The sequence below is a fragment of the Rutidosis leptorrhynchoides genome, chromosome 6 (genome assembly GCF_046630445.1).
Source record: "Rutidosis leptorrhynchoides isolate AG116_Rl617_1_P2 chromosome 6, CSIRO_AGI_Rlap_v1, whole genome shotgun sequence".
Taxonomy (NCBI): Eukaryota; Viridiplantae; Streptophyta; class Magnoliopsida; order Asterales; family Asteraceae; genus Rutidosis; species Rutidosis leptorrhynchoides.
In genome coordinates this window covers 106535835-106548339 of record NC_092338.1, presented here as the reverse complement: position 1 = coordinate 106548339, position 12505 = coordinate 106535835, and positions in this window count along the sequence as shown.

Genomic DNA, 12505 nt, shown 5'->3' with positions numbered 1-12505 from the left:
CATTTTTAGGTTCGGAGGCGGACGTGGCAAGGGTATGCTCGGGATTAGATGATTTTCCCCTTTTGATGCTTGCTTGGATCACTTTTGGTATCGACTTAGGATTGGGTAGTTTATCCCCAAACATCATGCTCGTGGTTGTGTTTGGAACTTAAACTCATGTAGTCGAAAACTTGTATTTTGTACGAAAGTCGTAAAACGGCCGATGTGGGCCCGGTGTCGTAAATCTTGTTTCATTATTGAAACGTGTTAGTTTTACATATAATAAAATATTGTGAAAAGTATCTTATCTAAAAGTGTCAGGAAGTGGGTGATCTTTAATCGAAAAATGACAAAACCGGACAGAACTGATCAGGCCTTGTGCGCGCCGCGCACAATGGGTAGTGCGCGCCGCGCACCTTATCTGCATAAAAAAAATTAATATTTCGCATTTAAGGTCGGATAATGGGTTGGGTTGTTACACAAGCACAAAAACCTTTCTCAGTCTTTATCTAAACGAATTAAAAAAAAGAATGAAGAACAGGTACCTACCCTGTTCTTACTTCATTTTTCAATTTAAACAATTTTGTAATCAATTTCAAAAACTAAGATTGCAGGCTTGTTAGGAATCGTCTAGGTAATCTTTCTGTAAAGTTTCAGAACCCAATTTCATCTCATGAGTTTTAAATTGGAGGTCAAAGTTTTGATTTAAAAAGCCAACCATGTCTTCTGAGATCAAATTGGAGTTCTAAGAGTCGTTTCTGTTGAAATTGTTAGTCCATAAAGTTTCTTTATACAATTTAAAAGGTATATCATGTTGTAAGTTTAATCCAAAACTGGCTAGAAATTGAAAACACGATTTGGGTTTTAAGTGTTCTTCGTGACACTGTTATGTTTAAATCTGTTTATATTTTTTCTATTGTCTACCAATTGAGGGATCACAAGAGGTCGTTTTTAATTTAATAGCAAGTCTTAAATCAAGATTTAAATTCATTGTTAAGGTTGAATTATTCTGGTTAATCGAGTTTACAAAGGAGATGATAAAGGAATTAGGAAAAACAGAAAGGGTGGGTGTTATATATTTAATACGAGTAATAAATCAGAAAAACGTACACAGCAGAATGGTTAAGAGGTGATTCGGGTGAGTGGGAGGTCACGGGTTCGAGCCCGGTCCAGGGCATTTCTTTTTAGATAAAGCTTTTGAAAGGGTATACACTTATTTTTAATTCTATCATTATTATTATTCCTTATTATTACTAATATAAATATTAATATTATTATTATTATTATTATTATTATTATTATTATTATTATTATTATTATTATTATTATTATTATTATTATTATTATTATTATTAGTAATTATTATGATTATTATTAATGTTATTATTATTATAAATATAATTAATATTGTAATCATTATGATTATTATTATTGTTAGAATTAGTATTATAATTAGTATTATAATTATTATTATAAGTACCATAATTGTTGTTAACATTATAATTATAAGTATTATATCTATTATTATTATTATTACTATTATTATTATAAGTACTAATTATGACATTATTATCAAATTCAAAACTATAATATTATTATCTTGGATAGGTTTATAATACAAATTATTATCATTTTCATAAATATTAGTATTAGCATCTTTTTATAAATAATAGAACTGATAATATTAACATAAGTATTGTTATTTGTATTATCACGAGTATTATTATGTAAATTACTAAAATCAGTATTATAACTATCATTAATAATAAAATTAATATTTTCACAAGTATTATTATTAATATCACTATTATTATCATTAATAGAGTTATTATTAACATTATTACCTTTATTAGTAATATAAAGTATTAACGTTATTATTATTTTTGTCATTTTTAAAATTTTGATAGTATTACTATTATTACTATTTTTTTAACAAACAAATAATATATATATAAGGATATATTTAATACATATAACATAACAAAAATTAATATCTTTATATATAAAATGAATATATATATATATATATATATATATATATATATATATATATATATATATATATATATATATATATATATATATATATATATATATATATATATATATATATATATAATATTAATATAAAAAGGATATAACAAATAAATTTATATTTGTTAAATTACAATTATGTATATTAATAAATATACAAATGATATAGGTTCGTGAATTCAAGGCCAACCCTGCTTTGTTCAGTTGTTTAATGTCGTCATATGCATTTTTACTACAAAATAAAGTATCGTGTGAAATGTCCCGTTCTTATTGATTAAAAACGTTCCATATTAATTGATTTCGTTGAGAAGTTTTGACCTCTATATGAGACGTTTTTCAAAGACTGCATTCATTTTAAAACAAACCATAACCTTTATTTCATAAATAAAGGTTTAAAAAGCTTTACGTAGATTATCAAATAATGATAATCTAAAATATCCTGTTTACACACGACCATTACATAATGGTTTACAATACAAATATGTTACATCGAAATCAGTTTCTTGAATGCAGTTTTTACACAATATCATACAAACATGGACTCCAAATCTTGTTCTTATTTTAGTATGCAACAGCGGAAGCTCTTAGTATTCACCTGAGAATAAACATGCTTTAAACGTCAACAAAAATGTTGGTGAGTTATAGGTTTAACCTATATATATCAAATCGTAACAATAGACCACAAGATTTCATATTTCAATACACATCCCATACATAGAGATAAAAATCATTCATATGGTGAACACCCGGTAACCGACATTAACAAGATGCATATATAAGAATATCCTCATCATTCCGGGACACCCTTCGGATATGATATAAATTTCGAAGTACTAAAGCATCCGGTACTTTGGATGGGGTTTGTTAGGCCCAATAGATCTATCTTTAGGATTCGCGTCAATTAGGGTGTCTGTTCCCTAATTTTTAGATTACCAGACTTAATAAAAAGGGACATATTCGATTTCGATAATTCAACCATAGAATGTAGTTTCACGTACTTGTGTCTATTTTGTAAATCATTTATAAAACCTGCATGTATTCTCATCCCAAAAATATTAGATTTTAAAAATGGGACTATAACTGATAGTTAAAGCTAAGGGGTATAAAATACTATTAAATTTTACAAGGAAATACTATTAAATACGATACAATTTTACACAAGATATTTATTTATTTAGAGAATGGATATACTTAAACCTTGCTACAACACTTATAGGCAGTGTACCTAATCGTACAGTAGTGTAGTTTTTAGTAAGTCCGGTTCGTTCCACAGGGAAAATCTTTTAATCAAAGCTTAACGCTATATTAGTTTTATTTTATAAAAATACAAATATATATATAAGTAATATTATTATTATAAAGGGGGTTTTTACCGTTTAATGATCGGTTTTTCGATTTTAAAAACTTTAGTCGCGTAAAGTAAATAATGATAATGAAATTGCCATAAATGAAATTGCGATAAAATAAACTTGCGATAATTAAAAAGTACGATAATTAAAAGTGCAATTAAATACAATAACAAAAAAATAAAAGTGCGATAATTAGAAGTGCAATTAAATATAAAATAAAGGAAATTAAATATGAAATAAAAGAATTATGCTTATTTAAACTTCCGTAATCATGATGTTTGACGTGTTGATTTTAGTTTTATGCCCATGGGTTAATTGTCCTTTGTCCTGGATTATTTAATATGTCCGTCTGGTTTTTGTCCATAACAGTCCATCAGTCATAAATATAAAGTGCGAGTATCCTCGTCAAATTATCGTTATACCCGAAGTTAAATATTCCAACTAATTGGGGACTTAAACTGTAACAAGGTTTTATTACTTTGTTTATTAATTACACCAGGATATCAACTGCGTGTAACCCAATGTTTTAATACTTTGTTAACAATTACGCCAAGTGTCCTTGTACATAATTTCACCCCTGTTTTAATAATTCCATAGACTATTAATCCATTCCCGTGTCCGATTAAATGAACGATTATTCGTACATATAAATACCCCGCCCATCGTGTCCGATTGAGTGTATATGGTTATTTATAGGGACCTCCAATTCTAAACCTTTATATTAAAATTAACAAACTATCATTTAGTTAAAGAAATATAAAGCCCATTAATAGCCCATAGTCTAATTTCCACAAGTGTCGTTCTTTTGTCCAAACCCCAATTATGGAACAAAGCCCAATTACCCAATTTTAGTAATTAGCCCAACATCATGATTACTTCGTTTTAAATAAGCATAATAATAACTTAGCTACGAGACATTAATGTAAAAAGGTTGAACATAACTTACAATGATTAAAAATAGCGTAGCGTTACACGGACAGAATTTCGACTTACACCCTTACAACATTCGCTAACATACCCTTATTATTAGAATTATAGTTAAAATTAAAATTAAAATATAAATATAAATATATACTATGTATGAATGAGGAGAAGAAAAAGATGTGTTTTGTGTTACACCAAAGCTCGATTTTTATAGGCATGTGATCTGGAAAAGATGCTCATGCGATTGCATGAGCTTTACCCTTCAAGGCCATGCGATCGCATGGCCAGCTGGGGAGAGCCAAATTTGGTTGTTTTCTTCTGCCGACCTTTATTTAAATATAATATAATATATATATTAATTTTAAGAATTAATTATATATTATATTATATTCATATGCATAGTTGACTTGTAATTTTTAGTCCGTTGCGTCGAGCGTTGATAGTTGACTCTGGTCCCGGTTTTGAATTTTCGAACGTCCTTGCGAATAATTTAATATCTTGTACTTTGCGTTTTGAATCTTGTACTCTTGTAATTTTGAGACGTTTCTTATCAATAATTGGAACCTCATTGATTGTATTTTGTACTTTTGAGCTTTTTGGTCGTTTGCGTCTTCAACTCGTCGAATCTTCCTTTTGTCTTCACCTTTTATTATTTAAACGAATATCACTTGTAAATAGAACAATTGCAACTAAAAGCTTGTCTTTCTTGAGGAATAATGCTATGAAATATATGTTCATTTTTAGCATTATCAAATATTCCCACACTTAAGCGTTGCTTGTCCTCAAGCAATATAGTCTTGAAATACAAGAATCACTTCTTTATTCTTCACACTTTGTACATCAGTGATTTCTTTACGGCGGTATAAACAATGGTAGTAACGATGTGGTTTACAGTCCCACATGACCATAAAATTTAGATCCATTAAGGAAATTGGATCTTTATGAAAACATTTGATCTTTTGAAAATTAAGTCTAGTTTTTACCATAGATAAGTTTTCCGGAATAACCCTTCACCGGTGTTTGCAAAATATTTTTGTGGGTTTGGTGGGTTTCAGATTTGAAAATTTTAGCTCAAAACTTGTGGTTTTGTGTCACCCACTTGCTAACCTTGTATTAGGAAAGCAACACGTCCAGTATACTTGCTCCGTATATTACCTTTCGGTAAACTACCGTCCGGTTGTAAAGGAAAGCGTTGAACAAGCAACTGTTAAGGCAATGTCCCCTGACATGCTTTTAATTATGGTCTATAACGTGTTGGACGCAATTACTATCCTTTGTAGGAGCAATAGTAAAGCTCACCCTTATAATTTTCCGGTCTGGCACAAGGTCCTGTCTTTGACCATGCTATGCAACCACCGTTCTTACGGTTGACACCCGATTTGGTTCAGATGACCTAATGAATTCCAGGTGAATTCCTAGGATTTTACGTTCAATGGTAATGAACGCATTGAAAATGGGTTTTCAGAAAACAGATCGGTTTATAATTTGATCAAAATATTTTCTCGTTCAAGCTCGAGTTTAGATATCATTGAATTCCATGAGTTTGTAATTCTCAATCTTTAAGGTCAATCTCTAGGATTGAGTAATATCAGTCTTAAAAGCTAATTTTTGATCTTTAAAGGAGATTATCCTTTCTGGGGATCTGATTTATTAGTCTTATCAAGCTAATTTGCACGGTGCCCCCATTGTACGAGATAAATCCTTCTCATGGTTAGGATAAACCTAACCACTTGGCGACCCTGTTTGATGCTGAGGTCCGTGGATTTCCTGCTGATTTTAGTGATGACTTTTCTAGGTTTTTCGTCAACCTACAACTGGTCTGGACGACAACTTTATGACCTAAATCAAGAAGCGCGTGTCTTTTTCGGAAGACTTTACTTCCTTTAAATGATGGAATTGATTCATCGTGTAGATCCATCTTTCTTTCAAATATATTACAGTAAATCGGGTAAAACTGTTTAGTTTAGTCCAAAGCAAAAGTATCTTCAATTATTTGTTACAGAAATATGTGATATATGTTTAAGATAACTTGGTAATTTTTCCCACACTTGGCTTTTATTTTCCTTTTTATTGTCCTCTATTCCATTTTAAATGAATTTTAACATTTTGGTTTGTTTCTCAATTTATGTCCTTTCCGAGGTAACAATAATTTCGGTGTTAACACCTAGTTTTATCGTTCATAAATATGTATAAACATGATTTTGAGTTCATTTAATTGAAAATTTTGAAAAATTTTACTAGAATTGGGTAGTCAGTATATAAGACTAGGGCTGTTCTTTATCAGAGAGCACTATATTCTAATACAACTACTACTTTACTAGTATTTCTAATGGTAACCAAGTGTATAAAGTAAAAATTTTAAAATCCGAAAGAATTTAACCCCTTCCCACACTTAAGATCTAGCAATGCCCTCATTTGCAAGAAATCAGTAACAATTTAAATTATTGAGGGTGATTAGCGTAAAAATGATTAAATTTTACCAAAGTTTCCAAACATATTGGCGTTTGGTTGCTGAATGATAAATGGTGCATATCATTTGTTCATTTCGTCTGTTGTTACATCACATTTATTTGTCATCTTGTCGTCAAAATTAGTAGTTTTTGCTGAACTTAATGCCAGGCTTTGAAAATGCGTTGTTTTACCCTGTTTTGTACAATATACATACATACAAATATAAACATGCATGGCAATTTGAAATGGGACTTAATATCCCACTTTCAAATCCTAAATGTGAAATATTAGTACACAATAATAATAAAAATTATAAAAATTACATAAGTATATTCAATAACATAAGTTTAAACATGAATAAGTAAAAAGATAAAAACATAAAAATCATATAAATAACCAAATGGAACCAAATCAGTCTGGATAGGGGTTCCAGTTCATCTCATCAGGTGGGTTCCATTGTTGGTTATAGGTGTTCTGATAGGCTTGGTTATAGTAATACCGGTTAAAGGGTGGTCGGATATCGGGACTGTGTGGCAGAAAATGAGCAGGTCGAGTAGGTACATAGTTATTTGGTACCTGATATGATAGCTGGCTCATGATTTGGTGCTGATGAACTACCCAGCTATCGTGTTGGCGTCGCCTATAATCCTCGTATACTCGCTCGGAGTTCCACTGCTCGTACATACTATGTCTGGCCGCGTTCGTCATTGCTTCCTCATCTATACGAACGTGGACGTCAAGAATAGCATCTCGAAAGACATCCCTAATGTCTTCCGCCTCCTCCATTTCCTCGTCTGAGCCTCTCTCTACCTGAGGATGAGATCCCTCATAGGGTACTGCCTGGTTACGTCTACTTTTTAATACCTTAGCACCCACATAAACTTTCAATCCTAAGGGCTCAACCTGTTCTCTACAAAGCTGTAATGGACCCCCTTGGTTCCTATCAACACCTAAATACTCTCCAATGAGAGTAACAAAAATACCTCCTCTTATTATACTCCCGTCCTGCATTCCCTCTACCATTTTAGATAAATAAAAAGCAACACAGTAAGGGATATTGACAAAGCTTCTAGGATCCCGAATACACTTTAGGTAGAATAAATCATGTAAGGTAATTTTTTCTTTATTGTGACCTCTCTGTGTAATTGAGTTAGCCAAAAATCTATGAATAATACGAAGCTCGGCTCTGTCAATATGTGTATAGGAGTGTCCTCCTGCTCGTGTAAAAACATCAAAATGTGACATACGCCTCCAAATGGTGTCAGCGTCAAAGTTACTATCTACCCTTTCACCATAATGAATCAAATTTGTACAATCGGGTAATAGCAACTCACCAGGAGTATATATCTGTAAGGCCCTGGCCATGTCCAGCATGGACATTCTGTACATCCTACCGCCAAGGATAAACCTAAGAAATCTTCTATCATCTATTCTAACTATATTTGTATCAAGTGATACAGTACTCATCAACTCAACACACCATTCCTTATATACAGGTCTACGAATGGTGAAAAGATGTTCCCAATCTGTAAAAGAAGAACTGCCATACCTTTGTACCAAAAGCTGTCTAACACGGTCAGCTAGATGGACCGTTTCCAAAGGGGCCCAATCGATTACCCTTGGCACCTCTACATTTTTTGTTACCAATTTGAATTTGTTCCTTTGATATGTCTCGTAATCTCTCCATCTCCTATCAAATCTCAGATTAGGATGCAGAGTGTGCTCAGGAATCGTTGGGAATTCTACTAGCGGCCTCATTGGGAATACTATGAATTCATCAACAAACTGTACCGGATCATAATAAGGTATGTGCTGATCAGGCTGTTGTTGTGGTTCTTGTTCGTGTTGCATTTCTGGTTCTGGTTCTTGTGCTGGTGCTGGTGCTGGTCGTCTAGATGATGATGCTCCTGAACCTCCAGTATCAGCTTTCTGCAAAACACATTAAACACAAAATTTGTGCATCCAAATATGCATTAGTGTTAGCAAAATAACAACTTAAAACAATCATTATAACATGTTAAATCAAAATTAAACTTATACACATTTTCACAATTTTTCACAATTCTACACTTTTCAAATAAGCACATATGAAAATGTATACAATGTTCATAAGCTTTTAACTCAAATAACATGTCAAAATAGTCATTACTAATAATTAAACAAGTCTCAAATGGCAATTACATCAAATTAATCAAGTTCATGAATTTTGGACTTAAAAAGTCCACTTTAATCTCCAAAAATCATGTTTAGGATCAATGTTTGGATCATTTAACTACTTAAACATGTTACACTACTCAATTTAGCAATAATTCATGACGAAAATCGGCCATAACCTGTTTATATCAAAAAGCCCCAAATTGCTCAAGAACACAAACCCTAGATTTCTAAAAATTTTGAAGTTTTTGGCTTCAAATCATGTTAAATAGCATCAATCTAGGTTATACATGCATAAAATACTAACAATTTAACACTAATTACACTAGAAATTAACAAAATTGCATTAGGTAAAAAATTGGAATTTATCACAAAAACTAGCAAATTTATGAGTTTAGTGGTGTAATTTTTACCATTTTGCTAAAGAATGAGAATCTAGGCATGATTAGAGCAAGAAAAATGACGAATTACGGTGGAAAAATGATGAAATTTGGTGAGGTTTTGAGTGTTTTTTGTATATGTGTGTGTGTTTATGTGGAGAAGACAGAACAGCGAGCTGTATGTATCAGGCCAGATTTTTGCCTCCATGCGATCGCATGGAGGTATAGGGTGATTCCCATGCGATCGCATGGGTACCCGGCTACAGTGTTTTGCCCTTTTTTTTTTTTAAATAAAACCTTATACTTTATAAAACTTATAATTAATTAAATTTTAAAAATTTGTTTTCCTTTAGGAGCGAGGGTGTTTCGGATCAATGTCCTAGTCTGTTCCTTGACAAAATTTATAAAATTTGTCAAATCAAAGCGCGGTTTTAAAAGTAAAGATTTTTTTTGGGTTTTTTAATGTTTTTGGCATACTTTAATTCAATAAGATTAAAAATAATGATAATAAAAGTTCTCGTCCCTCCCTCGGGTAAAGCAATTTCGGTTCAATGACCTAGTCTTCAACTCACGACGAATTTTAAAAATCATATTTTTAACTTAGCAAAATAAAGTAAATTTTTGTTTTTAAATTCACACAACTTAAATTTAAAATATGCATAAAATTAAAAATTCACATTTTTTTTAAAAATTAAAAATTCACACCAAACTTATATTATATTTTTGTTTTTATCAATACAAACTTAAAAATATCAATTGTTCAAATATTTACAATTTTAAATATATTAATTTAAAAAGTTTACAATATTAATTTAAGATTATATATTAATTTTAAAAACATGGTAAAAATAAAATTAAAAATCTTTTTGGTCTTTTATCCCACTTTAATCAATCAAATATTATCAAAAATATGCGCCCCTCTTTTCGGTAAACTAATTTCGGTTTCATGACCTAATTTAACTCATGACGAATTTTTGAAATATTTTGGGTTGATTGATTAAAGATATTTATACCTTAAGAATAAACGTTAAATTTCGCAGTGATGTAATAAATTTTTATATGATATCAATAATTTCGGTCGCCAAACCTAATTTTATTCAATACCAATTTAATACTTTATAGCGAACAAATTAGCGTTTATTATCAAAAGGTTAAAAATAAAAATAAAAATAAAAACTGTACAGACTTATCTGTGAGATAGTATTCTTAGTTATATGATCTATCCCATTCATAAGATAGTCGGTTTAATTGGTTTTCCATAGCTACATAGGCGTAACCTCGAGCATTCAGTGTTTTTTCTTCTAAACATATGAACGGTCCGTCTCTGCATAAAGTAACAAATTCGGTGTTTGAATAGGTTTGATTATTTGAACATTTACCTCCATGTGACCATTTTCCGCATTTGTGACATCTTTCAAGGTGTCGTGCTCTTCTTTTCGCTGCTGATTTTGATTTTCCTTTACCAAATTGTAACTTATTATCTTCGCATCTGGATTCTTTTCTTACTTCGTCCAATCTTTCTCTGATTACTGATACTAGATCACTCGAAAGTGTGTCATTATTACGTTTAGTGATCAAAGCGTGTAGCATTAGACTATGGTTTAGTTCACAGGAACTCTTCATTTCCTAAAAAAAATAAAAATTCAGAATGGGGGGAGAAGACTAGTTCTTTAGGGTCTGATAGGGAAAGACCATTCGGGTTCCATTTTCGAGAACTACACGAAAACAGACAATCTAACTCTAACAGAAATACATATTATCCTTTAAAGACTTGATTCTCCCCACACTTAGTTAGCTGTGGTATCAAAATTGTGATTAACTTCATTGTCGATTTCCATCGGACTATCTATGTAATGTTTAACTCTGTGACCATTAACTTTAAATTCAATTCTATTTGAATTTATTAATTCTATCGTTCCGTATGGGAAAACTCTTTTGACTATGAATGGTCCAGACCATCTCGATTTCAATTTTCCAGGAAATAGCTTGAATCGTGAATTGAAAAGAAGAACTCTGTCTCCTTCTTTAAATTCTTTTGAACTTCTGATTCTTTTATCATGCCATTTCTTTGTTCTTTCTTTATAGATTAACGAATTTTCGTATGCTTCATGTCTTAATTCTTCTAATTCGTTTAATTAACTTAATCGTAGACGTCCAGCTTCATGTAAATCAAGATTACATGTCTTTAAAGTCCAAAATGCTTTGTGTTCAATTTATACTGGAAGATGACATGCTTTTCCATAAACAAGTCTAAAAGGTGTGGTTCCAATTGGAGTTTTGTAGGCTGTTCTAAAAGCCCAGAGTGCATCCTCCAATTTACTGGACCATTCCTTCGGATTTGATCCTACGATTTTTTCTAGAATACGTTTTAAAGCTCGGTTGGTATTTTTAACTTGTCCACTTGTTTGTGGATGATATGCGGTGGAGATTTTATGAGTTACTCCATATCTTTTAAGAACTTTCTCAAGTTGATTATTACAGAAATGAGTACCCCGATCACTTATTAAAGCTTTCGGTGTTCCAAACCTTGCAAAAAGACGTTTTAAAAAGTTGACTACAACTCGTGCATCGTTAGTCGGGAGAGCTTGTGCTTCCGCCCATTTAGATACATAATCAATGTCAACAAGAATGTAGAAATTATTATGAGATTTTGGAAATGGACCCATAAAGTCAATACCCCAAATGTCAAATACTTCACATACATGAATGATATTTTGTGGCATTTCGTCACGATGACTTATTTTTCCGACCCTTTGACAAGCATCACAGGATTTGCAAAGAAGGTGTGCGTCTTTGAAAATTGTAGGCCAATAGAATCCAGCATCGTAAACTTTTCTTGCTGTGAGCTGAGGCCCATAATGCCCTCCTGTTGGTCCTGTGTGACAATGGTTTAAGATTTGACTAGCTTCATCTCCGAATACACATCGGCGTATTATTCCATCGGGACAACTTTTAAACAAATGTGGATCTTCCCAGAAATAGTGTTTTATATCACTAAAGAATTTCTTTCGTTTTTGGTACGACAACCCTTTTTCAAGGAATCCACATACTAAGTAGTTTGCATAGTCTGCAAACCATGGAATTTCACTATAATCTATCTTCAATAGATATTCATCAGGAAAGTTGTCTTGTATGGCCGATTCATTTAGAACTTCTAATTCGGGATTTTCAAGACGAGAAAGATGATCAGCGGCGAGATTTTCTGCTCCTCTTTTATCTCGGATTTCAATATCG